The 27,321-nt window shown below is 40.1% G+C and overlaps 1 protein-coding gene and 1 long non-coding RNA gene across 5 annotated transcripts in view; one reads left to right on the top strand and one right to left on the bottom strand.

The window, feature by feature from the left end:
• The window catches only part of BICRAL (BICRA like chromatin remodeling complex associated protein), an 81,247-nt gene that overhangs the window by 13,478 nt on the left and 40,448 nt on the right, over positions 1-27,321 (top strand). For 3 of the 4 annotated variants that reach the window (XM_037005504.2, XM_073224825.1, XM_037005509.2), the window contains exons 2-4: positions 3,449-3,586; positions 4,355-4,421; positions 6,369-6,627. The gene's annotated coding sequence lies outside the window, so the exon portion shown is untranslated. The remainder of the gene's footprint in view (positions 1-3,448; positions 3,587-4,354; positions 4,422-6,368; positions 6,628-27,321) is intronic. The other variant, XM_073224826.1, reaches the window with a different exon arrangement.
• Positions 1-27,321, bottom strand: part of LOC140846844 (uncharacterized) — a 45,896-nt gene that overhangs the window by 6,499 nt on the left and 12,076 nt on the right. Inside the window, exon 2 of the long non-coding RNA XR_012126326.1 lies at positions 12,179-12,275. This is a non-coding gene — a long non-coding RNA (uncharacterized lncRNA). The remainder of the gene's footprint in view (positions 1-12,178; positions 12,276-27,321) is intronic.

Genomic DNA, 27,321 nt, shown 5'->3' with positions numbered 1-27,321 from the left:
AGGCCCTCTCTGCGCCCGCCCTGCAAGGAGGTCCTTTCTGAAGTGGTACGGAAGGAGGGTTTTGAGGTTTTTGAACATTTGCTTCTAAGTATCTAAGAAAGGTTTGTTTGCCCACATTTGCACTATCTTGGCAAGCTAGCAACCCGACACAGTATTTTCTGGTTGGTTTTGCCTGTACGTGGTTTTCATTTTTGAGGGAGAGAGGAATTTACACCTCAGTTAAATTGCAGTCAGATGCAAGGCTGTTTTTCAAAGACTGTTAACTTAAGGGGTGAAGCTAATACGATTCCTCAGGCCCAGGCTCTTGGGGGCTGCTGGTAGACTTTAGTGTGAACAGTGTAATAATTAAAAAAAAAACTAGACTCAAGCAAAAGCAGTGAAATTATTCTCTCTCCCATAGTCTCGTTTCGTATTTGTCAACGGCTGTGTGACGGGCCCAAGGATATGCTGACTTGGTTGTGGTGTGTGCATATTGCGGGGGTAGGGTAGTGAAGCCAGACCGTACAGATTACTGGAGAATGCAGTGAAGAGTATAACAGAGGTACATGTCATGGGCCTAGAGAAAGTATTTATTTTCAGTTTAAGCAGTATTTTTCAAATGAGGGTGGCCTCCATTGGTGGATCATGAAATCCATTGACGAGGTGGCTAATAGCATTTTTTTTTAATGAGACAGAATAGAATGAAACATATCAAGTTGCAGCCTCCATAGTAAGTTTAGATATTATTTCCCAAAACCTTTGTTTCAGGTATACATCTGTTGCACTGTGGTGTGAAATCTTTTTCTTGGGACTGAGTCTCAGGCAGAGATGTCTGAAAGCCACTGCTTGTAGGAGGGCATGAAAGAAGGCATCCTAGAGGAGTGCCATTTTGGGTTGGGCCTTGGAGAATGGCAGACTTGCCCGAGCGAAGAAAAGCATTCTAGGCAGAGGAAATAGGATATGCCCAAATCCACAAATTTGTTCAGGGGGAGGATAGTCTCCGTGATTGGACAGCAGGGAGAAGAGCTGCTGGAGTTAACCTCTGGGAAGGCCTGTGGAGCCAATTAGTGAACCACTTGGAAGAACAAATATCAGTGCCTCAACTCTCCCCTGAAATTCCAGTTCTCTGGCAATGGGTTTGACCTTGGGAATATGTATTTCTAATAAACTTCCCTGGGCAGTGAAGTGCCTGGGCAGTGAAGTGCTGAGTAAGGTGTGAAATAACCAGCTCTGGATTTGAGAAAGGCACTTTTTGTAGTAATTTAGATACTACAGAAGAGGAGGGAAGTAAAATCAGGAGGCCAAGCAAAAGATGAGGGCCTGAATTTAGCTGAAGGCTGTTGGAGAAGAGGGGCTGAATTGAGGGAGATTTTGGACGTGGGTTGCATGGCTGAAGGGAAATGAGAGAATGAGAAGGAATTGTTGACAATCCCAAAATACATAGGGGCTTGGTTTATGAACACAGACTAGAGAGAGATCAGATTCAGAAGGGAAAATGATTACTTGAGTTTGGATTTATGCCCATAGCTGGGCAGCAATAATTCATCATGTTTTTACATGCCCCACTTGAACTTTACCTGAAGAGCATACATATCCTTTGCTCTGATCACCCATCTCTAAACATCCTCCTGGCTGTTTTAGACCTGACTCAAGTTAATCTAACTCACAAGGGACTGATGCCTACACCTAACTGCTAGTTGGTTGGTATGATTTACATTAGGGAGATGTATAAACCTTTTCTGGTACAAGAATACTTGTACCTTTGCTCAGGGTTTTACCTTTACAGTGTCATAGTACATGGGAAGTAGAACTAGTAATTAAAAGATTTAGGAAGGAGGGAATTGTACCGTCTGATGGATATTTCATGTGGGCTCTAAAAATGTCTGATTAACTTTCCTGTGCTTAAATAAGAATGTGGCTCTTTAGTGATCAGAATTCTCGTGGAGGGTATGCAATGTCTCTGTTCCCTCAGTTTTTTTCTTCAGTGTGGAGAATATAGCTTGGTGCCTGCCTAGTGCCTACTTATTTCTTTGTCTTCAACTTGTATTTACAAGTCATCTTCTAGGGGTGATTCCTTTTTCAGCTGTCTGACCTCTTAGTTTCATTTTCAGAAAAGATACTGACATTTATTGAACAATCCCTTTACATGAGTTTCCTAGCTTAGAAGGTGATTTTCTCACCAAATTCCAAGGATGCTTTACAGCAGCTTGTTAAAGCCTAGGAGGCCACCTCTCCTGCTGCCTCTGCAGGCCACCACCCTCCTGAGCATGGGGGAGTTGAAGGAATGTTCTGTTTAGAAGTTCTGGCAGAGTACCAGAGGGGCCTGGAGCCGGTGAGTGATGTATCCCAACCAGGCCTGCCAGCGGCATGCGGTGTCCTCCTGACCTAATGACTGTCCTCCCCCTCACATACTCTGGGGAACCAGGCTAGATGTGTAACACAGCAAGGCCAGTGGGAGTGCTGAATGACTCTTAAAAAAAAAAAAAAGTTCTGCTATACTTCTTATTCTTGTACTAGAAGCTTGTAGGAGTTCAGATTTTTTAAGTCTGTCAAGGAAAATAACCAGCTTGAAATATTGTCATGACTAGAATAGCCTTAGTCTCTACAATGATGATTTAAACTGTACATTCATGTATCAAATAAAATACTAATGTAGGCAAGGCTTTGAAAACATTTGTAATCACTCCAGTAAATTGCTTGTACACCATTGCTTTGAAAAGAGTTCCCCATTATTTTAACAATAGTATTAACAGCCACAATAATAGTGGCAACTATTATTGAATATTTACTATATACCAAGCACTAAAGCAAAGGTTTTGTATACCTAATGTCATTTAACTCTCCCCCAGCAACTTGAGATATAGGTGTCATTACCTTCATTTTACAGATGAGAAAACTGAGGTGAGAGAAGTTTAAAAGTGGCCCAGATCACAGGGCTAAAAAATGGCAGTGGTAAAGCTCTACCTGAAGGGAAGCTGGGGCTGAGAAAGAACTTGAAACAATTAGGCTGTATTTCCTGTGATCAACAATGGTTTTATGTGGCTCCAGGAAATTTAACCTGACTCCCTGTAATGTAGGTCTCTTAAGTAAAGAGATGCCAATTTCTTGTATTCTTATGCATCTGGATTGGGCTGTTGTTTTATTCCCTTAGTATTGATTGTGAGCTAACAACATACAAAGTAGTCTGCTAGGCCCTTAGAGAACAGGAAGCCCCAGGAGCTCCCTATGCGGGAGGGAACATAAGAGAGACGTGTTAGGTTGAGTCATATGAGATTGCTATCAGTTTACATGGGAAGATTTCACACAGTTCAATCTGCCATATAATTAAAGTAAAGCAATATAATATTAGCTAAATGTACTGACCGCTCATTATGTCTCAGGCACCATTCTAAACATTTTACATACACTGGCTCCTGAATCCTTAAAATAACTCTCAGACATGAGTACTATAATTATCCCTGTTTTATAGATGAGGAAGTCGAGGCTCTGAAGGGTGAAGCGACTTGCCCAGTCACACACCTGGTGGAATTTGGACCCAGGTCAGTCTGAGTTCAGAACCCAAGTACTTGAGCCCGAGAATATAATACCTCCAGAAGTACAAATAAAGGTATGTACCTTACTTAGGCACACTGAGAATTTTATAATTTTTATTTCACAAACTTTACATAGAGCACTAACTCATCTGGTGTATTTTTATATTTCAGTTGTCTGACACATCTGGTCATGCGTATCACCACTTCAGCTCCAACATTTGCATTCTCCCCCTTCTGAGAGTGGTCGACCGACCAAGGGGAACATTTGAAGGGAGAAAACAAAATCAGAAACATTTCCACTTTTAATTGTTGTGTGGACATTGGGCCTGTTAATTTGTAGGCCCAAACACATGCTAGAGCACTTCAGTTATAATACATCCTCTTTTTTTCTGTATCCAGTTCCTCTTCTTTCTAGGTTACATACACAGATGGGAATCATAGGAGTGATCATTTAATTGTACAGAATTAAACTGTACACAGTTGCAAGCAGTATAACTGAAGGTATATAGTCAAGCCATTTTAAGAACTTTCCTCTTAAACATTTTCTTAATCTTACATTCAGATACCAAAATCCCAACCATATAACCAAAATCTTAAAATTTACATACAAAGGCATATCTCTTATTTAAAATGTTAAGTTTTTTAATCACCTGGGGAAAATTAAGTTGTATTTGTTCTGTTATTATTAAATGATTTCAATTTTGGTGGTGCCTGATGAAGCTGAGATTCTTTCCACTGCTGTCCCAGTATTTAACAATTCCCCAAAACTTAAAATTAGATTTGACAACTGGCATTCTTAAAGTAGGTCTTCACTAATTAGAGGGTTGTCCCTTTTGCCTCAGCTCTGAACTCTATTGCAACGGCAAGGACTGCTTGTTCCCAAGATCCTTTTCAGGCCTTGAAGAGAGGGTGAGTTTTAAAGTCAACCTGACCCAGGTTCCCTCACCAGCGCTTATTATGACCCTAGGTAAATGACTGAAACCTTTGGGAGCTTCATCTGCAAAATCAGGATAATCAAACCTTTTTCTATAGGTTTGCATAAAGGTTGCATAAAGGGTTTTCAATAAGGTATATAAGTGTCTAGGTTGCACTTAGTAGGCCCTGGGTAAATGCCATTGGGCATTCTTTAAAAAGTCTGCAATGCCCTTATGCTCTTTCTGAATATATAAATTCAGTTTTATATGATGATCTTTTAAAGTCAGATTTAGGCTTCTTTGGGGTTTTGGCCAACTTAGGAGAATAGGTCTCTGAAATCCATTAATATTTCATTGAAGCTGTGAAGCAATAGCTGTAAAACTTGCTTGGTAGGCCCTAATTGCAATGAATAAGCCATGGACTCTTTTGAAATGTAATTCTTCGAAATGGGTATTATAATTAAACTCCAGCCAATCCAAAGGCACTTTAAAACATGTTTAAAATTTTCCCAAGCCAATTAGAAAACTGATTGGTCCAACTGTCAAGGATAGGGAAATATGCTAATTTCTGCAAAGACTACTGTTTCAGGGAGGCCTTGGCTGAATGTGAAGCACATTTGAAAAAACACCTCAAGGATACTATGTGATACTAAATCACTGAATGTATTTTTAAGGCAGGTCTAAATACAAAGCATACTTTGTGAATGACAGAGCAGCAGTTGATAGAACAAGATACGGTTTCTTTTTAAAAATAATACTGAACATGACAACATTGTATGCCAACCTTGACATACTTATTTTGTACAATATAGTTACAGTATCCTTATAAAAGGAACAAGGCACCCTGCCATTATGTTTTTTAATTCTAAGGGGATATAGAAACTAAACAGTTTCACTTAAATAACTTAAATCTAGGGGTAAACCAAATTTCTGGAGGACATGACTTTGAGCATTCTGTTTATCAGCAGGGTGCCATTGCTATATGTATTACAAATTAAAAGAATTTAGAACATTTCTGGGGCTTGCATGAGTATTTTTTAAAAATCTGAATCACTTTCTTATGCAATTCATCTTTTACCTATTTTTGAAGTTTATTTAAAATAAAAGATAATAAATCCCCCACTATATTTTTATGAGCATTTACAGGAAAGCAAATTAATTAAGCCAGACACAAAGACACCCACTCCCAAGCCACACTATCATAATAAACATTTATTTAAATGCTCTGGGTGCTAGACAGTTTATGGAGATGTCCCAACAATTGGAGATTTGGGATTAAAAATTAGTGGTAATTACACTTGGACTAAAGAGTGCTAAAAGGTTGAATAGCTCCCTTTTTAGTACCGGGAATCATCTAATGAACATTCCATAAATGTGGCAATAAAGGATGTCTACATAAACAGACGGCAGTAGGAATAGGGTTTTGAGAGTGACTTAGCTACCACCTTCATCGTAGCTGCTAAAGTTGTTTTATTTTTCTTTTTAATGTTGGTACACAGGTTTCACAGATAAGGTTTTCACAGCATTTTGGATGGAAAAAGAGGGTGTTGAAAACTTAGTACACTTAAAAGTTATTTGCCAAACAGCTAATAAAAAGTAATGTTTTAGTTTTTCGTATGCATACACAAAAAGGTATTTACTGGTTCTAACCAGAGTCCTAAACAAATAACTGTGTTTTTTTAACCCCGCCAGACCCCATCGAGCTAAAACGGGTGTGTGTGTGTGTGTGTGTGTGTGTACAGGGCGCCTGCGGAGACTAGCACGCATCTTGTAGATCTTTTTTTAAAAAGTCAAATAAACCTGTTTCTTGAATAAACCAATGCATTTATGAAGTTAAAAAAGAATCCCAAAGGAAACAGGAATTAACATATTGGGAGCTTGATTTTGGCGGGGGGGAATTTTTTTAATTAAAAAAAATCCTAATCTCCACATTTCTTGCTAGGCGAGAACCGAAGTTTGGAGGTAGACGAGCAGGCGAGCGGTTTGCCCGGGCGCAGAGCATGAAAGCCGGGCGGGCGCGGGGAGCGGGCGCCCGCCGCCCGGCGCGGGGGTGAGCGAGAGAGAGAGCGGAGCGCGTGTGGCCGGCGCCGCTCGGCCGGGAGCTCCCGCGCCCGCGCCCCGCGCCCCGCGCCCGCCGCCGCCGCCGCCCCTGGTGCGATGGCGCAGAAACCCCGTTGACAAGGCACTGCTTTTTCATGACGGTGAGTTTCCCTTTGAGTGTATTATAATTTTGTGATAAAAATTTCAAGGAGAAAAAAAACACACACACACAACCTCTTTCCTCTGCCTCTTTCCTTCGGGGAGGGGAAAAGCGAGGGGGGTGGCTGGAGATCTATCTCCAGACAGAAAAGAAAGAGGAGCAAATTAAACACCGAGTTGCCAAAACCAGGATATTAGGTTTCAGCCCAGAGAGCTATTGGCTAAGGCTGTGTTTTTTTTTGGGGGGGGGTGGGTTTGTGGGTGGGTGATGGTGGTGGTGGGTGGATGTTTAATGGACACGGAGAAAAGGGGAATCGAGTGTTTGCCTTTCCCAGAGCCGCCAGGGCCCGGGAAGACCAAGTTCAGTGTCTCGGGCGGGGGCGGGCAGGGGGCGGGCAGGGGGCGGTTGGGGCCGGGCTGGGGGCGCCTCAGTGGGGTGGGGGCCCCGGAGCCTTTTTTTTTTCTTTTCCGCGGATGCAAATTTCTGGAGCGGGGAGAGGGAGAGCCTGGGAAGGGGGGCGGCGTGGCGGTTGGTGGTAGGGAGGAGAGGGGAGGGAAGCCTTTTAATGACTCATTGATTGAGCTGGTTTAAAATTAGTTGTGCGCGCGAATGTGAGTGTGCTTTCCGCCCCCCGGAGCCGCCGGGAGCCGGGAAGGAGGGAGCGGGGCTCGGCGAGGGGTTGGACGGCGCGGCGGGGCCGCGAGCAGGGGGCAGGGAGGGCCGGGAGTGACGGCGGGCGAGGAAGAAAAATAAGCTTTTCCAATCTCCTCCCCTCGGTTTTCCCCCCCTCGTTTCTTTGCTGTCTCGGAAGCTCTTGGGTGTGAATCACATTTTCTTTCTTCTCGGCAAAATGGACCCCGCGCCTCGGAAGAGGGAGGGGAGAGGGTGGGGAGGGCGGCGGCGGGGACGGGCTTTATTTTTATCGGGGCTCCCTTCTGCCCGTCGCTTCTGCGGGCGGCCGCGGCGGGGAGAGCGGGGCCGGGCCGGGCCGCGGCGGGGAGAGCCCGGCGCCCTGCGCGCGCTGGCGGGAGGCACCGCACCGCCCGGCCGCCGGCTCCCGAGCCCCGCCGAGGATCCGCGGCCGGGCAGCTCCTGCGGGGCCCGCGCGGCCGCTCCGGAGCGGCGAGCGGCTGCGGTCTCACTGCTTGGGCCCAGAGTACGCGGGCCCGGCGCGCTTCGCGCCCCTCGAGTGGCCCCGAATGCGGGATCCTGCGGGGTGGGGAGCGGTTGGAAAGCGCTAAGATGGCGCTGGGCCTGGCCCTACGCCAGGGCTGGTGGCGCAGTTGCTCCGCGAGCGCCATCTTCCCTGGCGGCGCGGGCGGCGCCCTTGATGGACGCTTCGTCGGCCTGGAGGCTGTGAGGTCCGGGGCGAGGGGGAAGCCATGGTCAGGGTGCTCGGTTCTGTACATGGGGTCGGGGCCGGAATTCCGAGCCCGGCGGCCGCCTAGCCTTGCCCTTCCCCCGCGCCCGGACCCAAAAGACGAGGCTGCCGGCTCGGGCCGTGAGGGCGCTGGCGCTGCCGGCGTCCTGCTCCTTACCACTTGTGTTTGGAGGAAGATGTGGGCTGCGGCTCTGACCTTGCGGGTGGTGGTTGCCTTCTCCGAGCCCGCTCTGCCCGCGCCCCTCCCCCGGGGCCAAAATTGGGGGTGAGGGGTTCCCGTCCTCTCTCCTAGGGCCTGACACTGGACGGCCTTCGTCTTCCCTGGCCTCGCTAGAGGCAGGGCGCCGAGGCTTTTCCTAAATCCTCTTCCAGTTATATTTGAGAGTAGAGTCAAACCAGGTTGCAAAATTGCATAGAAGGGGACAATGTCTGCCTTCTAGTAACATGGTCCTCTGTAGGTACTCTATGTAAAGTTCTAATTTTTAGTTTTATTTCAAACCAACCCTGGAAAAGACCTTTATCTAGTTGTCAAACTGAAGGTTCAGGCTTCCAATGATTTGAAACTTCTTGTTGGCTTTCATATTACTTATTACAAATGGTACTAAATTAGAACCGTTTCTTATGACTCTGATGTGAGCACTTAAACTTGCTTTGAAACATTGAGATTTTTTTTTCCTTTCCCTTTCTAAAAAACACTGTTTGGGGTCATCTCTCTTTCATCAATATAAGGCTTCTCAGTTCCCCAACTCATTAGTTGAAAAGCATCTATATAAGTGTTTGTCTGTCCTGTAGTACCTCTATAGTAAGAGACGTGTGGGTTTTAACTTTTTATCAATTGTTACTGAAAATATTGGGAGGAGGAAAGTCTGTAAAGCTCTGACCTCTCTAGCAGTCTTCAGAGGTGGAAAGTAAATAGTTAATTTCTAGTGGATAAAGTAACATAGTGGCACCTGTAGGTGTGTCCTTGATTTTAAACATTGTATATATATATATATATATATATATATATATATATATAGTGGATGTTTTAGATCCTTTAATGAGATCTACCAGTATCAAACTCTGCTGTATGCCAGAAACTGTGCTTGGTGCTTTAATTCCTGTTTATCTTATCAGGCCTGCAGTATTAATTTTATTATCTGTTTGCCAGAGAAGGAACTAATTTTCACCAAGATACGCAGATTGTTCAGGGTCTTACAGATTTAAGTGGCAGAACTGACATTGGATCCCCAAAGCCCTGTTGTCTCTGCACCTGTGATTTCCAAATAGGAGCATCAGAATCAACTGGGGAGATATTTTTAAATATAGATTTGTAACATCACCTCTATATTATTTGTTAGGGCCAGTTGGGGTTTTCATAAGGTCTAGTGTGTTAGGCAATCTCAGTTCTAAGCTTCTGACTTTCAACTTCTTAATGCCCCTGACTCCTATTCCAATTTTGAAATTCTGGCCCACCCAGGACCCCCAAAAGCCAAATATTTAGGAGTCTTGTGTATTCCACAGCTCTCCAGGTAACTCCAGTTTGACACAGATACACATTCAGAATATCACTGCATAGTGTGCACTATACCACTGACTCTTGTTTGAATTGGAACATGAGGCTTGAGGTCCATAATATTTTGAGTTGCAACAGTTTTCATTGCTCACATCATCCCAATTCTAGTTTTCTCCTCTAGCTGCCATTTATCGAATTAGGGAAATTTTTCTCACAGAAAGAAAGCTTAGGTAACCTAAGACTTTAAAATTTCAGTATGCTTTTAAGAGCGTATCATCTCATTCTACTGAGAAGTTATATAACATCATAGGCTTCTAGATCTCGCCAGACCATCTAGTTTAGTCTGGACAGCTATGCAACAGAAATAGAACTAAATCAGGAATAAGGTAGAACAGATCCTGAAATTAAAACCTAAGAGATAAATCCTTGGAAGAAAAAGTTCTCTGAATTTTGAGTTGTGAAGTTATCTTCTGGGTTTTGGGAAGTAGGATGGGGAAGTTATTCTGAACATCAGACCTGAAGAATAGCATATATGTTAAAGAATAAAAGGTCAAGAAAAAACAAAGAGCAGGTGATGAATAGCCAACCTGATCAAAACGAGAGAGCCCCAAATTAGTGATTAAGTCTGAAACTTCCCTGGAGCAAGAACCACATATTTGCTTACTCTGTGCTTTCCTTTCTTTTTTCTCAAATCAGTGTTGTGTTTAGTAATTGCCATTGGGAACGGTTACAAACTTTGGTTTTTAATGCAGATGGCAAAATTATCTGCATATGTCCACTTTGTCCTTCCACATTTGAAAATTTTTGTAAGGAGCAATTGCTGAATACCTGTGTGCAGTCCGTGTCCTGTCTAGACCAATAGATGGGTGAAATTCTAGGCTTTGACTGTCCCATGTGCTTTTTCTCCCCTTGTTTTTCTTGGTAAATGCCAAAATAATTATATTCTTTGACCCAAATCCAGTAAAGCTTAAGAGGAAGGAAAATCTAAAATAAACCTGCCTGAAGAGAAAGAGTAGCTTCTTTATTTCAAAGTAGCCATTAGTGGCATTCAAGGCAGACAAGGTCTCTGCCCTCATGGAATTTACAGGATAGTGGAGAAGACAGGAAATAAGTAAACACAAATAGTCAAGATAATTACAGATTAAGAAAAATTATAAATTCATAAACTGGTGGATCTAAATGAGTATGCTGTGGGGAATGACTGTTCTTGCTAGTAAGAGTCAAGTGTCCCTTTGGAGAGGTGACATTTGAGCTGAGACTTGAAACATAAGTTCGTGCTAGCCATGTGAAAAGCCGGGGTGACATTCTGGGCCTGCCACAAATGCAAGGACCGGAAAGGGCCAGAAGGCATGGGTATTAGAACAGAAAGAAGCAAGACAGATGGAATTAGAGTTGGAGAGATCATTGTGGGGCCTCTTGCTTTAGGCATACATTTTAATGAAAATGAAAAGCTATTGAAGGGCTTTAGTTAGGGTAGTGATATGTTTTTGTCTTTAAAGATCACTGGCTGCTCTGTGGCTCAAGAAAAGAAGAGGGGAGTTAGGCTTTGCAATAGTCAACTCAAGATTGATGGCATCTTCAGCAAATACAGTAGTAGTGGAGATGGAGCAGCGTAGATGGTGGGTTTCAGATATATTTTGGAGGTGAAATCAGGAATAATGAGTTGGCTGTGGAGGGAAAGAGGAATCAAGGATGCCTTCAGGTTTTTGACCTAAAAGGTGGTACTGTTTGGTAGTTGGAGGAGACTGGAAGAGGAACAAGTGGACAGGGGTGGGTAACAAGAGTTCTTCGTGGGACCAGTTATGTTTTTGGAGTAATTTGTGAGACATCCAAGTGCAAAGTCAGGTAGGCTGTAAATATTCAAGTTGAGCTAAGAGGAGTGGACATAAATTTTAGAGGAGTCACTAGTAAGCAGATGGAATGTCAAGGAACTGGTTGAGAACATTCATCGTCATTGAAGCCTTAGGGTCAAGCCCTAAAACACTTCCAGTGGCTACAGGTTGGGCAGAGGAGACTGATAAGGTTCAGCCATTGAAGTGAGAGAGTGAATTGTCCTTTTCAGGAAAGAGGGAACCGTCTCCTGCCAAATGCTGCTGAGATCAACAGTGGGAACAGAGAAATAAATGTCCCTTTGGATTTGGCAACATAGAGGTAGCTGTTTTGACAAGTAGTTTCAGTGTCATATGGGTCTGGAAGCAGATTGGAATGCATGGAGAGAATGGGAAGGGAAGGGAATGTAGACCGCTCTTGGGGAAGTGTTGCTGTCAAGTGAGACAGAAACAGCCCAGCAGTGGTTGGAGGGGAGGTGGGGTCAAAGAAGTGCTATTTTTAAGGAAGCCAATGAGAATATCTAACAGACAGGGAGAGACTAATGCAGAAGAGAGATAAGACTCCCAAAGGAGCAGAATTTTTGAGAAGATAAGAAGGAATTCAGAACACCAGGAGAGGGTTTGCCGTTGGTAGGAGTGAGATGGCTTGCAGTGGCAGGAGAGGAGGCCGAGAATAAGGCCGAGGAGGTTTGTGAATTAGAGGGAGAATATTGGGCTTTCTGTTTTGATGGCTTCTGTTTTCTCAGTGAAATCTGAGGCAAGGCCAGCAACTTGAAGAAGGGATGTGGATAGTATGGTTTGAGGTGAGAAGGACACATTTCCTTGGGCAGCAGGACAGTGAACTCACCAGGAAGTGACGTAGAATTGCTGGGCGTTATTGTCTTGCTGTGGTTTGGGGTCCGATTTTCCAGTTAGTTTTGTGGTTTTCTGCAAGCAACATTCAGCTGTTACAAGGGAAGCAAAGAGCAGACAGGTGATCAGTTCAACCAAGATAGGAGTTTTGTCCCCCAGGCATGACAGAGAAAGAGAGGCACTAGGGAGTTGAGAGTGGTTGCAAGGGGTTAATTACAGTGATGAACCTTGGGATGTTGGCTAGGAAGGAAAGCAAGAGAAGATGGGCGTGGGGCCATGGATTTAACCAAGAAAATAATTCTTAGTTAATAAAAATGAGTTAATGGGTATAGAATTTCATTTCGGGGTGATGAAGTTCTGGAACTGGATAGTGGCAACAGTTGGACAACAATGTGAATGTACTTAATGCCACTGAACTTACATTAAAAAATGGTAAATCTTATAATGTATATGTTATCCCAATAAAAAATGAATTAACATTTAAACATCTGTGTCAGAAACAGATGTTATCTGCACACTGGCCGGGACTCTGTATGAAGAACTGTATTTTTTATGGAAGAGGGTGACTTTGGAAATCAAATCTCAAATTACTGAGACTAAAGAGAGGGTATCCCTTTTCATGGTCCCAAACTTGAGTGTGCCAATCACCAGGAGACACAAATTCTGTAGGGAGACCAAGAAATCTTGTTGCCATTCACTAATTTCACTTTATTTAACCTTTTAGCATAGCATTTAAAACAAGCTGGGCACCCCACATTTGCTGACTAAAATATACTACCCAGGTAGAGTAGAAGGATGGGAACCAAAGGGAAAACAGTCTTCTGAGATAGAGATCAGCAATGCCCTTTACATTCTAATCTTGGGTGATGAGAAAATCAGATTACAGGGCAGGGAGTGAGAGAAATAGATATTGGGAAAGTCATGTTTTAAAGATTCAGACAATCCCAGGTGGAAGTGTGTAGTCCTCCCCTTAACCTCCCATTCTTTTTTTTCCTCTGAAAGCTTTCATTCACCTTTTCATAAGATTCCTGTTCCCCAAACGTCCTATAGAACAAGTAACAGTAAAGTGAAATTAGAGAAAAGGAGAGCAGGGTAGATAGGACTCAAAATAGATGTCTAAGGTCTTTGTTAGGAAGATAGCAAGGTCATTTGTCAGGGGCAGAAGCAAAAGGTTTTGAGCTTAAGGAGAGAGTAGTAAATTTGTGAAATGTATCAGACGTGGGAGGAAATGGATAAAAGAAATGGTACTTCACTGTAATGAGGCAACGTGAATTAAGTCACATACAAGATCCATCTGCAGGGCATGGTTCTCAAGATCAATAATTCTCTGTAGTGGGCGAGGTGGGGAGCTGGCAGAAAGGGGAGAAGTGGGAGAGCTGACAGAAAAGGAATGGGGTGTGGACTTTAAAGGAAAGCCCTAAAATGGAAATCTTCTAAGTGGTACCTCACTGAATGGACATGGAGCCCAAGATGGGGTTCTGTGGAGGGTGGCTTATCCATTTGCAGTGCAGTTAAGGGGCGCTCTGGCTGTCAGCATATGTGGTATGGGAAAGTGAAAGAAAGGTCTTGGGGAGAACCAGTTGGGGGCCTTGATCTATTTTGCTCTTTACTTCATATGTGCTTCTATTCAGGAAATGATCCTGAGACCTCACTGTTACCACATCTTAAACTCAGGTTCCCTTTCCCCTTAATCCTAATCAACTCTAGCATAGTTGTAACTTAATTATAAATTTCTTATTAATAAAGTTGTAAATTGAACATTTTCTGGTTTTGTGGGTTTTTTGGCTATCTTACAAGCACATTAAACATTTATATTACCTGAAATAAAACTCCTGAATGTAAGAATGTGAGGGACTGAGGTATAAAAAGTATTGTCTTTCTGGAATAGGCTTATTTCAGTTCTACTGAAATCCAGGATGCTTCCTTATATCAGCAGAAACTAAATTTTGTGTCCTGACCTGTAATTGAAACATTTTCAAAAGGAAGAAAAGGGGGAAAGAGAACTATTTGTTAAACTTTAACATTATTTCAGGCCCTGGAGGGGTATTTAATATTATTAAATACTTTTAATAAACCTAGAGGTAGGTTTTGTCTCCATTTTATAGATAATGAAACTGAGGTTTAGAAAGAATAAGTAACTTGTCCGAGATTATATTACTAAAGGGCAGAGCTGGAATTTGAATATATATGGCAGATCCTGTATCATACATTTTGCCGTTGGTTTGAAACCCATGTAAAAATTTAATCTGCACATGACTGCTTACCAGTTAAACATTGTGAGGTCTTAAAATTCAGTGACCTTTATTTCAATAGGAGGAATAGGGAAAAGTAGTGGTTTTGCTGATAAGTAAAAATTGTGACCAAGAAACCAGAATCTCTTTTGTTGATAGTCATATTTTAGGTCAAATTGGTTATTCAGTCTTTTATGCAGATAATTCAGTTATTTGCATAATGTGGTTAGTCAAACATGAGGACTATTTTAGCTCTATATTTGGTAGCAATCAAGGATTATAAATCCTGTCTTTCACTTAGAAGAAATCCTAATTGGAAAAGAGAACACTTAGGACCTTAATTAAACATGATATAGTGCAGCTCAAGTTGTTCTCTTGCTTTGAATGTTAATGTAAGCACAGTAATTATAGTATAGATTTTGGAGGAAAGTATTTGAAATGCACAAAGTGACTTGCTTTACAGAAACATTCTTCTAAAGAGGCATACTGTAGGTTGACTATAAGGCACATTTATTGAATTGTGGTCAGTAAGGTGTCAAAAGGAATTACTTTTCTCATTTTGTCTCTGCAAGAAAGCTTAGCCATGATAGGCAACAGTAACGGAAGGTGATGAAACAGTCTCACTGTTGATTCTTGAGTCCGCCTACAGGTCTTGAGCATTATGTTGCTCACTGAATAGTTTGAGGTAGTGCATGAGTTCTTTATGCAAGAATTGACTTTTCCAACTTGCCCATTGAGGACAACCTCTCCCTATTTATTAGTGGTAAGCCTAATTGGGGAGATGAAGAATTTAAAAATCTGGTGGTAAGTGTAATGTAGGAAAGAATATCAAAATGTGTTGTGTAGACTAAATGTTTTGAACATAACTAAGTATTGAGACTGCTATTGTACATATTAAAATCAACCATCTATAAAAGTTGCTTACGGTGTATTTCTAGTAAGTTTTTAAGAAGATAAATTAGTTTATCTGGTTTCTTGGTTTGGCTTTAATTTTAGAATGGGTATTCAGCGCTCCTTAGAAAACATTTTACAGTGTCAGGGCCACCCTCCATCAACTGGATTTTTAGCAAGTTTTTAAAGCCAAAGCATTTCCCCTGAATTTAACACCCCCCACCCAAAAAAAGGCCATACTTGTTGAATAAGCTTGGTTTTAGTGCAATACACATGCAAGTGTTATGAATATAAAATAACAGTAGTTCATAACTTACTCTTTTCAGAAATCATTTTGCATAGAACTAGAGAAACCTGGATGCCATTTTAAGAGATTAAATTTAAAAGCTTCATATTTTTGCTTGGCAAAACAAAGTTATTACATACAAAATTAGAATTAATATCAAAGAAAGTTTTCTACAGAAAATTTTAGTTTTTAAAACTGGACTTAACCTGGGAAGCAGAATAATAGATTTTTTTTAAATATGGAGAAATGTCTTCAAATTTAGAAGTAACTCTCCACGTATAGCAACGGTTTACCCCTCCCCACCAAAAAAATCAAAATTTTTTCTCCTGATTACTAAGAGTAAAAATTGTTTTCAATTGTGTGGTCTTGATTTGGAGGTATTCTAGGATTTGAAATACAAATGTTAGATTTCTTTAGCTCTGATATTTCCTAGAAGTATAAAGAAATGTATTTAAAAATAGGTCAGTTTATTCTTGCTTCCTGTTTGTATTCCAGTTCTCCAGATCTGTGAGACTCTTAGGATTGGAGAGATCCATGAAAATCCAACCCCTTTTCTCTAGGTGTGATCACACTTAAAAGATGAAGATTTAACAACTGGATGTTTTCAGAGCTGCTTTTATTCATAGACCTCAGAATTTTTTTTTCACATTTGAAACTATTTTACTTGTTTCTCTTTATTAGTCTAACTTTATATGCCACTTGCTATACTTACTTAAATTATTTTCTGATACAGCATATATTATGTAGGTAATACAATCTGAAAGTAAATGTCCAAAGAGTAATACAAAAAAAAAGAAACTTGGGTAACTATGTTATTTGAAAAGCAGGGGTAGGATGAAAATGACAAACAGTAGCTGTCGGGCTCTGCCTTTAGAAATTAAGGCCTCCTGGCAACTGGGCAAAATCCTACTAAAGAACTGTGGAAACAGAGAAGGGACATAGTGGATCTCTGGCAACTTGCTGCACTGATGAGAAGTGACTGCAATGGCGCATGGATGGGGACTTGATAATATGGGTAAATGTAGTAACCATATTGTTTTTTCATGTGAAAACTTCATAAGAGTCTATATCAATCATACCTTAATAAAAATTTAAAAAAAAAAAAAGAGAAGCAGTGGTAGGGAGGACCTTAACTTACCTAGAAATGTTAAGTGGGCATTTGGTCATGTACAATGCCTAATGCCTAGCAGAGAAAACTTCCTTATCTTTTTTCTATATTTTATGAGTACTAATATTTTTTGTACATTCTTTTTTCATTTACACTGTCATGTTAAAGCTTTAACGTTAAATTATATGTATGATCAACTAATAAACTGCTATTAAGTCATGTAGGGGTCTGTTTACAGATCTTCCCCACCAGTACTCACAAAACTACTGTCAAGGTGACTGACAAGATCGTTAGAAACACCTGATATCTAATGTTAGAAAGTTGTCTAAACTGTTTTTCAAAAATATGCACATTGGCTACAGTATGAAATGAAAAATATAGAGAGATATGCTAAAGTCATGTAAATGAATGCTTCAATTCTATAAAATACATACATACTGTAAATGTAAGAACACATTTTCTTCATTACAGTTAGATGCTCCCCAGCTGGAACTTTCTGCTATCATTAGATCCAAAAATGTGACCTAAAACCTATTTAACACTAGCCTTTTATTTTTGTCACATATTACATAAATTCCTAACTTAAAATTATTATTTAAAATATGTTCTGTGTTTCATATTACCGTATTATCAAAACATTACCTTGAGCTTCACTCTCAAGAATGTCTTCAGGATATAAGATGCTATCAAAGTCACAAAGCAAATATTTTCTTTTCAGAGCATGACATGGATTTGGAATAATGTATATGCATTATATATATATATATATATATATATATATATATATATATATATATATATATACACACACACACACACACACACACACACACACCCCTTTAAAATGTTTTCCATTCTTTTGAGATTAAGTTAAAATTAAATATTCTAATTTTTTAATACTGCTTTCTAGAATGTTTTTTTTGTAAATGGAATACATATTTTGAAAAACGAACTCTTTGCTCTGAAAGAAAAAGGCACTCTACTGATATTTCATCATCAAATATTTATTAAATGCTAATTTTATACAGGGTACTTGGAGGTTACAGAAACACATAGTCTAGCTAGGTGGATAACTGGTGCCTACAGAAAAATCCACAACAATATATGGCAAGTGCCCAGTGAGTGGTACCAGTGAGAGCAAAGGAGAGAGAGCCTTAGACTGAGGGTTGTAAGAGCATCCCTCCATTCACTCAGCAATTATTGAGCACCTGATTGTGCCAGGTGCCGTTCTGGGCTCCCAGATCCCTCAGTAAACAAGAGATCAAGGCCCTGCTCTCATGAGCAGACAGACAGTAAACTTAGGTAAACTTTGCAGTAAGTTATAGGGGGGAAAATAAAGCAAGATAAGGAAGCTGTGGAGTGCTGGGGAATCGGAAGGTGGTCATGGTAGGTCATGGTCATCCAAGCAGACTTGAAGGAAGGAAGGGGTGAGCCCGAGGCTATCTGAAGGAAGGGAATTCTAGTCAGAGAGCAGCAGTGCAGGGGGCCTGAGGTGAGCATGCCAGGTTAAGTTCAGGGCATGACAGGCAGGAAGGGCTAGAATCAGAGGCAGAGAGGTTGGGAGGAAAGGAAGGCAGTTTCATAGAGCATTATGGGTAATCACAGTTGAGCATAGAAAGAGATTTTGGGGTTTTTTCGGTTTTTTTTTTTGAGAGGGCATCTCTCATATTTATTGATCAAATGGTTGTTAACAATAATAAAATTCTGTATAGGGGCCTCAATGCTCAATGCACAATCATTAATCCACCCCAAGCCTAATTCTCATCAGTCTCCAATCTTCTGAAGCATAACGAACAAGTTCTTACATGGTGAACAATTTCTTACATAGTGAATAAGTTCTTACATGGTGAACAGTACAAGGGCAGTCATCACAGAAACTTTCAGTTTTGATCATGCATTATGAACTATAAACAGTCAGGTCAAATATGAATATTTGTTTGATTTTATATGTGAACCTCACATTTCTCCCTTATTGTTATTATTATTATTTTTTTAAATAAAATGCTGAAGTGGTAGGTAGATGCAAGATAAAGGTAGAAAACATAGTTTAGTGTTGTAAGAGAGCAAATGTAGATGATCAGGTGTGTGCCTGTAGACTAAGTGTTAATCCGAGCTAGACAAGGGCAACAAAACATCCATGGATGCAGAAGATTTCTCTCAAAACAGGAGGGGTGAGGTTCTAGGCCTCACCTCTGTTGATCCCCAATTTCTCACCTGATGGCCCCCCTGCAACTGTGCCTGTCTTAGGTTGTTCCTCCCTTGAGGAATCTTACCCGTCTCTGGCTAACCAGTCATCTTCCGGGGCCATAGAGGGAAATGTAAAGTTGGTAAGTGAGAGAGAAGCCATATTGTTTGAAAAGGTTAGCTTTTTACTTCTTTGCAGATTTATGCCCTCTGGCTTCTATGCCCAGCATTTGTCTTGAGGTATCTTTACCACTTGGAAGAATTATGATACTCGGTAAATTCGATATGAGGCACGGATATTTTGTTTTTTACAATGAAGAAAATGGGATTCATTGGAGGGTTTTGATTTATGCCTAAAAGGGATTACTCAGAAAGTTGGGTTGAGAATAGACTGTAGAGGGTAAATGATTGACAGCAGAGACCCAGACGGGAGATGATGGCTAGGACTAGGGAGATGGCAGTGGAGTGATACCTCGAGGTTGGATTCTGGATCTATTTTTAAAGTATAGCCAATGGGAGTACTTGATGGATGGTATGTGGGGCATAAGAATGAGCAATCAAGGGTTCATACAGAAAATGGAACTTGAACTGGAGCCTAAAGGAATTTGTTGACCAGGAAAAGATGGCACAAACAGTGGAATTTAGGTGGCAAAAAGAACTAAATTAGATGAGGTGTGTGAGAGAGGAGAGTAAGACAATGAAGAAACTTCTTTGGGAGGAGTGAGAAGTTTAAGGAGAAAGAGAGAAAAGGAAGGCTGAGAAGGTACACTGGGATCAGTTTGTGAAATGCACTAAATGCAAGGCCAAATAATTTTTCCCTTACATATTAAAAAATCATAAAGGTTTTCAAGCAAGGCAGTGATTGGACTTTTTAAAAAAGGTGTTGTACCACAATGCTGCTCATGTGAAACCTTCGTAAGATTGTACATCAATGATACCTTCATAAAAAAAAGTGTTGTAGTTTTAATAGTTTTGGAGTCTGACAGATTTGCCTTCCAACCCTGTTCTTTTCTTTTCAGTGCTGTCTTAAGTAAATTAGATAACCTCTCTGAGGGAGTGTGCCTCAGCTTCCTCTCTGGGATTGAAGATTCGCCTTTCAGAGAAGTTTATAGGGATTAAGTGAGATCATGCATATAAAGGGTTAACACAGTGCCTGACTTATTTGGGTCTCAGCTATCACTGCTTTTTAAAATTACTATTGTTATTTTTAGACTAGCCTAACAGTGAGTAAATGAATGAATGGCTCCTTTAGAATATGAAATGGACTTTTTGTCTAAAGTGAATTATTCCTGACAGCCAGTATTTCTTTTTTGTTCTTTTGTTTATTTAACTTTCTTATGTTATCTTATCTTTTTAATTTTGCTATCATTAATATACAATTACATGAACAACACTGTGGTTACTAGATTCCCCCCAATATCAAGTCCTCACCACATACCCCATTATAGTCACTGTCCATCAGCATAGTAAGATGCTATAGAGCCACTACTTGTCTTCTCTGTGTTGTACTGCCTTCCCTGTGCCCCCCATTACACTATGTGTGCTAATCATAATATCCCTTATTCTCCTTCTCCCTCCCTTCCCACCCATCCTCCCCAGTCCCCTTCCGTTTGGTAACTGTTAGTCCATTCTTGGGTTCTGTGAGTCTGCTGCTGTTTTGTTCCTTCAGTTTTTGCTTTGTTCTTATGCTACACATATGAGTGAAATCATTTGGTTCTTGTCTTTCTCTGCCTGGCTTATTTCACTGTGCGTAATACCCTCTAGCTCCATCCATGTTGTTGCAAATGGTAGGATATGTTTTCTTCTTATGACAGCTGATGTTTCACTCTGAGAATGGGCACTGGTCCTTGAAATCCCTGCTGACACTTATCAGCACAGCAGGGGATGTAATGCAGAGTTCCCCCCACCCCCTGCCAGACATTTAGGGATCAAATCTAAGAGATTTATGTCTTGATAGTTCCAGTTTAATATAGAAAAGACAGAAATTTAGCAGTGGAAACCTGGTGTCACTTTAAAACCCAGTTTCCAAAAATTGCTGTCCTGCTGCACACTGTTCTACAGAACACATGTTTAGAAAATGCTCAGAAAGTGAAAAAATGCATATGGGCTTTGACTATGTTTCAATATAAAAATGTGCCTTAAAAAAGAAAAATATATTAAAGCCTGAAAAAACAGGTATTAGTCAGCTCAGGCTGTCCCAACAAAATACCATAGACTGGGTAACAGCAGAAATGGGAATTTCTGTTAAACAACATAAATTTTTTCCCTCACAGGCCTGGAAGCTGGGTGCCGGCCAATTCAGTTGCTGGGGAGGCTCCCTTCCTGGTCTGTAGACAGCTGCCTTCTCACTGCACCCTCCCATGAGCTCTGGGGTCTCTTGCTCTTGTAAAAGCACCAGCCCTCCCGGTAGGGCCCTAACCTGGTGGCCTCGTTGAACCTTAATTACCTCCTAAAGACCCTGTCTCCACATACAGTCACCATGGGGGTTAGGGTTTCAACACCTGAGTTTGGAGGGGACACAGTTCAGTCCAAGGCGCTCACCTCCAGGCAGTGGTTTCTAAGGGATCATTGTTTTCTTCCTCTGCGTTTGTGTATTTCCCAAACTTTCTGCAATTGAGAATATTGGGTGAAGCTAGATTCCGCTTGTATGAGGCACCTAGAGTAGTCAGGTCTTAGAGACAGAAAATAGAATGGTGGGTGCTAAGGCCTGGGAGAGGGGAAGGGGGAATTAGTGTTTAATGGGTAGAGTTGGAGTTTTCAAGATAAAAAGACTTCTGGAGATGGGTGGTGCTGATGGTTGCCCAACAGTGTGAATGTACTTAATGCCATCCAACTGTACACTTACAAATGGTTGAGATGGTAAATTTTATATTATGTGTATTTTACAAAACACAGGGAAAAAATCCACCCCCCCTCCAAAATTTTAAAAATACACAGCTTTTGGAGTAAACAGACTGGGTTTAAATACTAGATGAGTGTTCATCTAGTACTCAAATCTAAGCATGCATTAGGATTACCTGGATGGCTTGTTTAGCACCTCTGAGTTCCCTATCACTAGGTCTGGAAGAGGCCTGAGGCTTTACATTTTTAACAAGTTCCAGAACCACTGGCCTAGAGGAATTCTCAGTTACCTTGTTTATAAAAATGGGTCTGTGAGCCAGTTGTGAGGCTGATGTGAGAACACCTGATCCAGAGGCTCTCAGCATTAGCTTTAGCCTCGTTTTAGCAAATAGTTTGCTTGCTTTTATTTCAAAATAATTTACTTTTGGATATTTTCCCCATATGATTATGGTCATTTTACACAAACATAACTAGCTCATTTTTTAAAATATATACCTAAGAGGCGTGTAAAATGAACTTTGTTTCTTAGAAGATTAGGATAATTTCAGTCCATTGGCTAGACTGGGGTTATCTTTGGAACTTACAATTAATATTCAACTTTTTTCCTTTTCCATATTAAGTCTTTGAGTGGGGCCAAAGGGTTATATTCTGGTGAAAGTAAAGGTTATGGCAACTCCCTCCCCTCCACCACCCTTCCATAAAAAATCCCACAAACAAAACCTCTGGGAAACCCTATATAAATATTTATATCATTCATACCTCTTCAATTGTTGTTAAATCTTTCTTAAAAGATGTGTACCTTATGGCTATCCCTAAGGGCTAACAAAGGGAAAATGAACCTTTAGGCCAATAAACCAACTCTATAAAAGCCTGTAGACCTGAGCTGTCCTGTACGGTGACCACTAGACACGTATGGCTATTAGCACTTGAAATGAGGCTAGCACCAATTGTGATGTGCTGTAAGTGTGAAGTGCACACCATATTTTGAAGACTTTATGAAAAAAAAAGAATGTTAAATATCTTATTAATTTTATATGAATTACATGTTAAGATGGTTAAATATTAAATCTAAAAATACAAGATTTTTGATATGCTGGACTCAGTAAAATAGATTAAAATTAATTACAGTTAAAAGAATTTGGTTACTCACTTCTCAATTTTAAATCATGTATGTGGCTCTCACTTGTACTCATATTCCTATTGAACAGCTGTGCTACTCTAGGCATCCTGGGAGTTCCTAAGTTTTGGGAGTGGAGTTAGGGAAGAAAGGAGGGTTCCGTGGCAAAGTCAGTGTGGGAAACAATGAATTTGAAAAGGCCGGAGTCTGATAAGCATCATGAATTACCAAGAAGGGTATATAGTATGTAGCATTTCTCAAAGTTAATTCATTGTGAAACCTCTGCCATCCTTTTTTCTTTAAAGGACTCCTTTCCCTGAAGTCTTACATGGAAAAGACTGTAAAATGCTGCTCTCATCCATAGTGTTCCCTAAGCTCCTTAACAAACCAGTGCTAATGTATTTCTCCCTACTTATGCATACCTTCTTTTTTTTATTAAGGTATCATTGATATACACTCTTATGAAGGTTTCACATGAAAAACAATGTGGTTACTACATTCACCCATATTATCGAGTCCCCCCATACCCCATTGCAGTCACTGTCCATCAGTGTAGTAGGAATGCATACCTTCTTATAGTGATATTTTTTAAATTCACTTCTTTATTTATTAAATAAATTATTTATCGAGCTCCTATGTTCCAGGTACCACTAACCATTAAAAATTTGGTATTGTCAAGACAAAGCATATAGTGGGCACTACATCATGCTTTACATGTCTCTCAACTGCCTCTGCACAGAACCCTGTGCCAAGGCACTGTTACTATCCCATTTTACAGGTGGGGGAACTGACTTAGCAAAGTTGAGTTCTCAAGGTCCTAGAGCTGGTACTGAAGGACCAGATCCAAACTCTAACATCCAGAGTCTAATCTTTTTTTGGGGGGGTATTATTAATGTACAATTACATGAGCAACATTATGGTTACTAGACTCCCCCTATTATCAAGTCCCCACCACATACCCCATTACAGTCACTGTCCATCAGCATAGTAAGAAGCTATAGAGTCACTACTTGTCTTCTCTGACCTATACTGCCTTCCCCATGCCCCCCCCAACCACATTATGTGTGCTAATCATAATGGCCCTTTTCCCCCTTCTCCCTCCCTTCCCACCCATCCTCCCCAGTGCCTTTCTCTTTGGTAACTGTTAGTCCATTCTTGGGTTTTGTGATTCTGCTGCTGTTTTGTTCCTTCAGTTTTTTCTTTGTTCTTATACTCCACATATGAGTGAAATCATTTGGTACTTGTCTTTCTCCGCCTGGCTTTTTTCACTGAGTATAATACCCTCTGGCTCCATCCAGGTTGTTGCAAATGATAGGATTTGTTTTCTTCTTATGGCTGAATAATATTCCATTGTTATAGTGATATATTTTAAATAATATGCTTCACTATTCTCAGCAAAAATACCTATAGTAAATCGATTAAAAATCTTAGAATTTTAAATGGAGCAGTGAGTGGTTTTGTTTTGGGAGAAAGTATGTTAAGATTCTCAATTGTTATCTTTTAGCATGAGAAATATTTACAGAAATCAAACCTTCCAAAAATCATGATGTTTCCACCCACAAAGATGAGAAGCAGCATGGACTTAGGAAATAAGAGATCTGAGTTCAAACCTGTCTTGCTACTTATAAAATCTGCAGTGTTGGGCAAGTGTCCTATATTCTCTATAAAAAATACAGGTAATAACACATACCCAGCAGAATTATGTTAGAAGAATTCTGTGTGAAGTGCCTGGCAGAAAGAAGGCACTTAGTTAAATGTCAGCTGCGATTACAATTTTTATCACTTCTTGTAGTTTGGTATATCAATCAATAGTAAAAAAGACTTAATAGTACTATAAATATCCATACTAGTGTATGTTTATTTTCATGCACAGTGATCATGCTTTCTGCAGCTTGGAAAATTATTTCAGATGTAGGTTTCTTGACTTTCCATTAAGATTATCAGCTATTTGAGAGATAAGTATCTTGAAAGATTATTATCTTCCAAATGATAGTAGTTACTAGACTCACCACTAAATCTTCTATATTAATGCATTGATGAAGAATCACATATATAACTAATTATAATTTTCAGTATTTTAACTATACTTGTGTACTTGTATATAATGTACTTGTGTAGGGCTTTTTGTGTTCCTTTACTCCTTCATATGCTGCCTCTTCAGCACAGGCTTATTTTAATAAATAAATAAGCATTGAATTGAGTCCTCTTTATCATTACTATGAAAGTTATAATGGTGCTATTTATAAATGTTATCTTAATGTGTTTTTAGAGAAAAAATACATTAATGTTAAGAAAATCACTAAGAAAAGTTGCAAGCTACCATTAGAAGTTTAAGGAAAAGTTAAATAATGACAAACTTCATAGAGAAATCATTTTACTAAGGCAAAATCTAAGAACTTAAAAACATTGAAAGAAATGAGGTGTTCTTAAGAAGCAAGAAAAAATTGTCCTAATTTGTCTGAAAGAATGATACTAAATAGCGGTGACTATTTAGACTAAATAGGTCTGCCCTATTTTAAATGACCTAGAAGTGATAAAAGATAAGGTCAAACTTGATGAAGTCTTTATTTCTTTCCTAAGGAAAAGTGTTGTGTTGTAGGCATAAATCTCTCAGAAGATGACTCTGGGTTCTAAATTAGTTTCCCCTTACACCATTGAGTTCTGGCACATGTGACTGCCACCTTCAGATTGATATGGTTTGAAGTTAAAAAAATGTTTTTTAATCACACTGGATTGGCCTTAAAAAAGAGATTTAGTGTTTTATTCTTAGACTACTGGAGAATGTTTTTCAGTTACTTATATAAGAGTTCAATAATCTAACAGGATAGCCCAGATGTGAGTATAGGAAAAGGTGTTAATTTAGATGTCTATTCAGTTCCAAGCACTCATACAAAAACTAGAAAAGTACATGATTTATGTGACAATTTTCCACTTGTTGGGAAAATGAAGATGTGAGTTTTGACGAAGTGTTCCAGGAAAGACTGTTTCTTATTTTACCTTTGTATCTCACTCTGGTCCAGGGCTGAGAACTTCGATGGGCTTTTCTGCTGCAGTCTCAGGCTTTTTAAATTATAAAATGTATTTCTGTTGCTCTCTACCAAGCATACAGAAAATTTGCTTAAGTGGCATTCTCACTCAAGGGCTTCTTTGATAACTTCGGTGATACTGAAGAGTGTCCTTTCTGCACTGTTGAAATTGACAGCTTGCTGCTCCCATCCTGTGCATCCAATAGCATCTTCAACATCTTTGCATTGCCGAAAGAGTACATCATCCAGTGTATCAAAATGACAGTGTGCTTAGCAAGTATAAAAATGCCTCGTGGATTATATTCAGATGCTTAGAATCCCATTGTGTTTGTTACTCGATTGAGGTTATTAATTTTACAGGTTGAATGACTTCCCAGGATCCCAATAGCAAAGGGTCCAATGGAGTGACTCCTACCTAAAGGACCTGTGGGTAGAATTGGGATTGGCGTGTGTGTGTGTGTGTGTGTGTGTGCATGTGTGTGTGTGTGCGCTGAACTTGGATATGAAGAAATTGCATGTTATTTTTACTAGACTCCAGTTGAAATTTATTATTTCCTAAATCTATGAAAGAAGGCCACAAACCACAGGTAGTATTAACAGTGCCTGGGAATTTGTTACCAGTAGAAATATTTTTTATCACATTACATTTGCAGGTATCTTGAAAGATTATTATCTTCCAAATGATAGTAGTTACTAGACTCACCACTAAATCTTCTATATTAATGCATTGATGAAGAATCACATATATAACTAATTATAATTTTCAATATTTTAACTATATTTCAAATAACCCTTTATATTAGGCATCTTGAAATAGTACTCCGAGAGGGGATCCATAGGCTTCACCAGACAGCCGAAAGAAACACAAAGGGTTCAGGGTTGAGAATGCTCCTTCCTTTGGGGGATTACTTCCCACAGCCACATCTGGTGCCTGCCGGCAGTTGTGGCATAATCTGCCTCCACTTCTTTCACTCCATTGCTTGCTGGGGTTAATTTTAACCGATGAGCCATGGGGGTCCCTCATCTCCTCTCAGTGAACATCTGTTCTGAAGCTGCCAGCTTGGAGAAAGAGAATAATTTTCCAGAAATAAATTTCCAGATCATAGATATGTAACTAGTTATATTTCAAACAAGCCCTAATGGTCTTTTTTTTTCTTTCTAAGAGCACTCATAGATGCTACATTCTTTTATTGTGGTAAAATATACATAATATAAAATGTGGCATGGTAACCATTTTAAGTACAGTTCTGTGGCATTACATTCACACTGTTGTTTAAGCACCACCACCATCCTTCTCCAGGGTTTTCTCATCTTCCTTCCCCAACTGAAACTCTGTTATCTGACAGTCTTTTGATAGAAGTAACTATAAATATAAATTCCAGTTCATCTGGTATTTCTCAGGGTTTGCAGAAGATTTCACACTAGGTAGTTTATGTCTCTTAAATGGAGTTTAG

This window comes from Manis javanica, chromosome 16 (assembly GCF_040802235.1).
Source record: "Manis javanica isolate MJ-LG chromosome 16, MJ_LKY, whole genome shotgun sequence".
In the NCBI taxonomy this organism is placed as follows: domain Eukaryota; kingdom Metazoa; phylum Chordata; class Mammalia; order Pholidota; family Manidae; genus Manis; species Manis javanica.
This window is presented reverse-complemented; position numbering and strand designations above follow the sequence as displayed.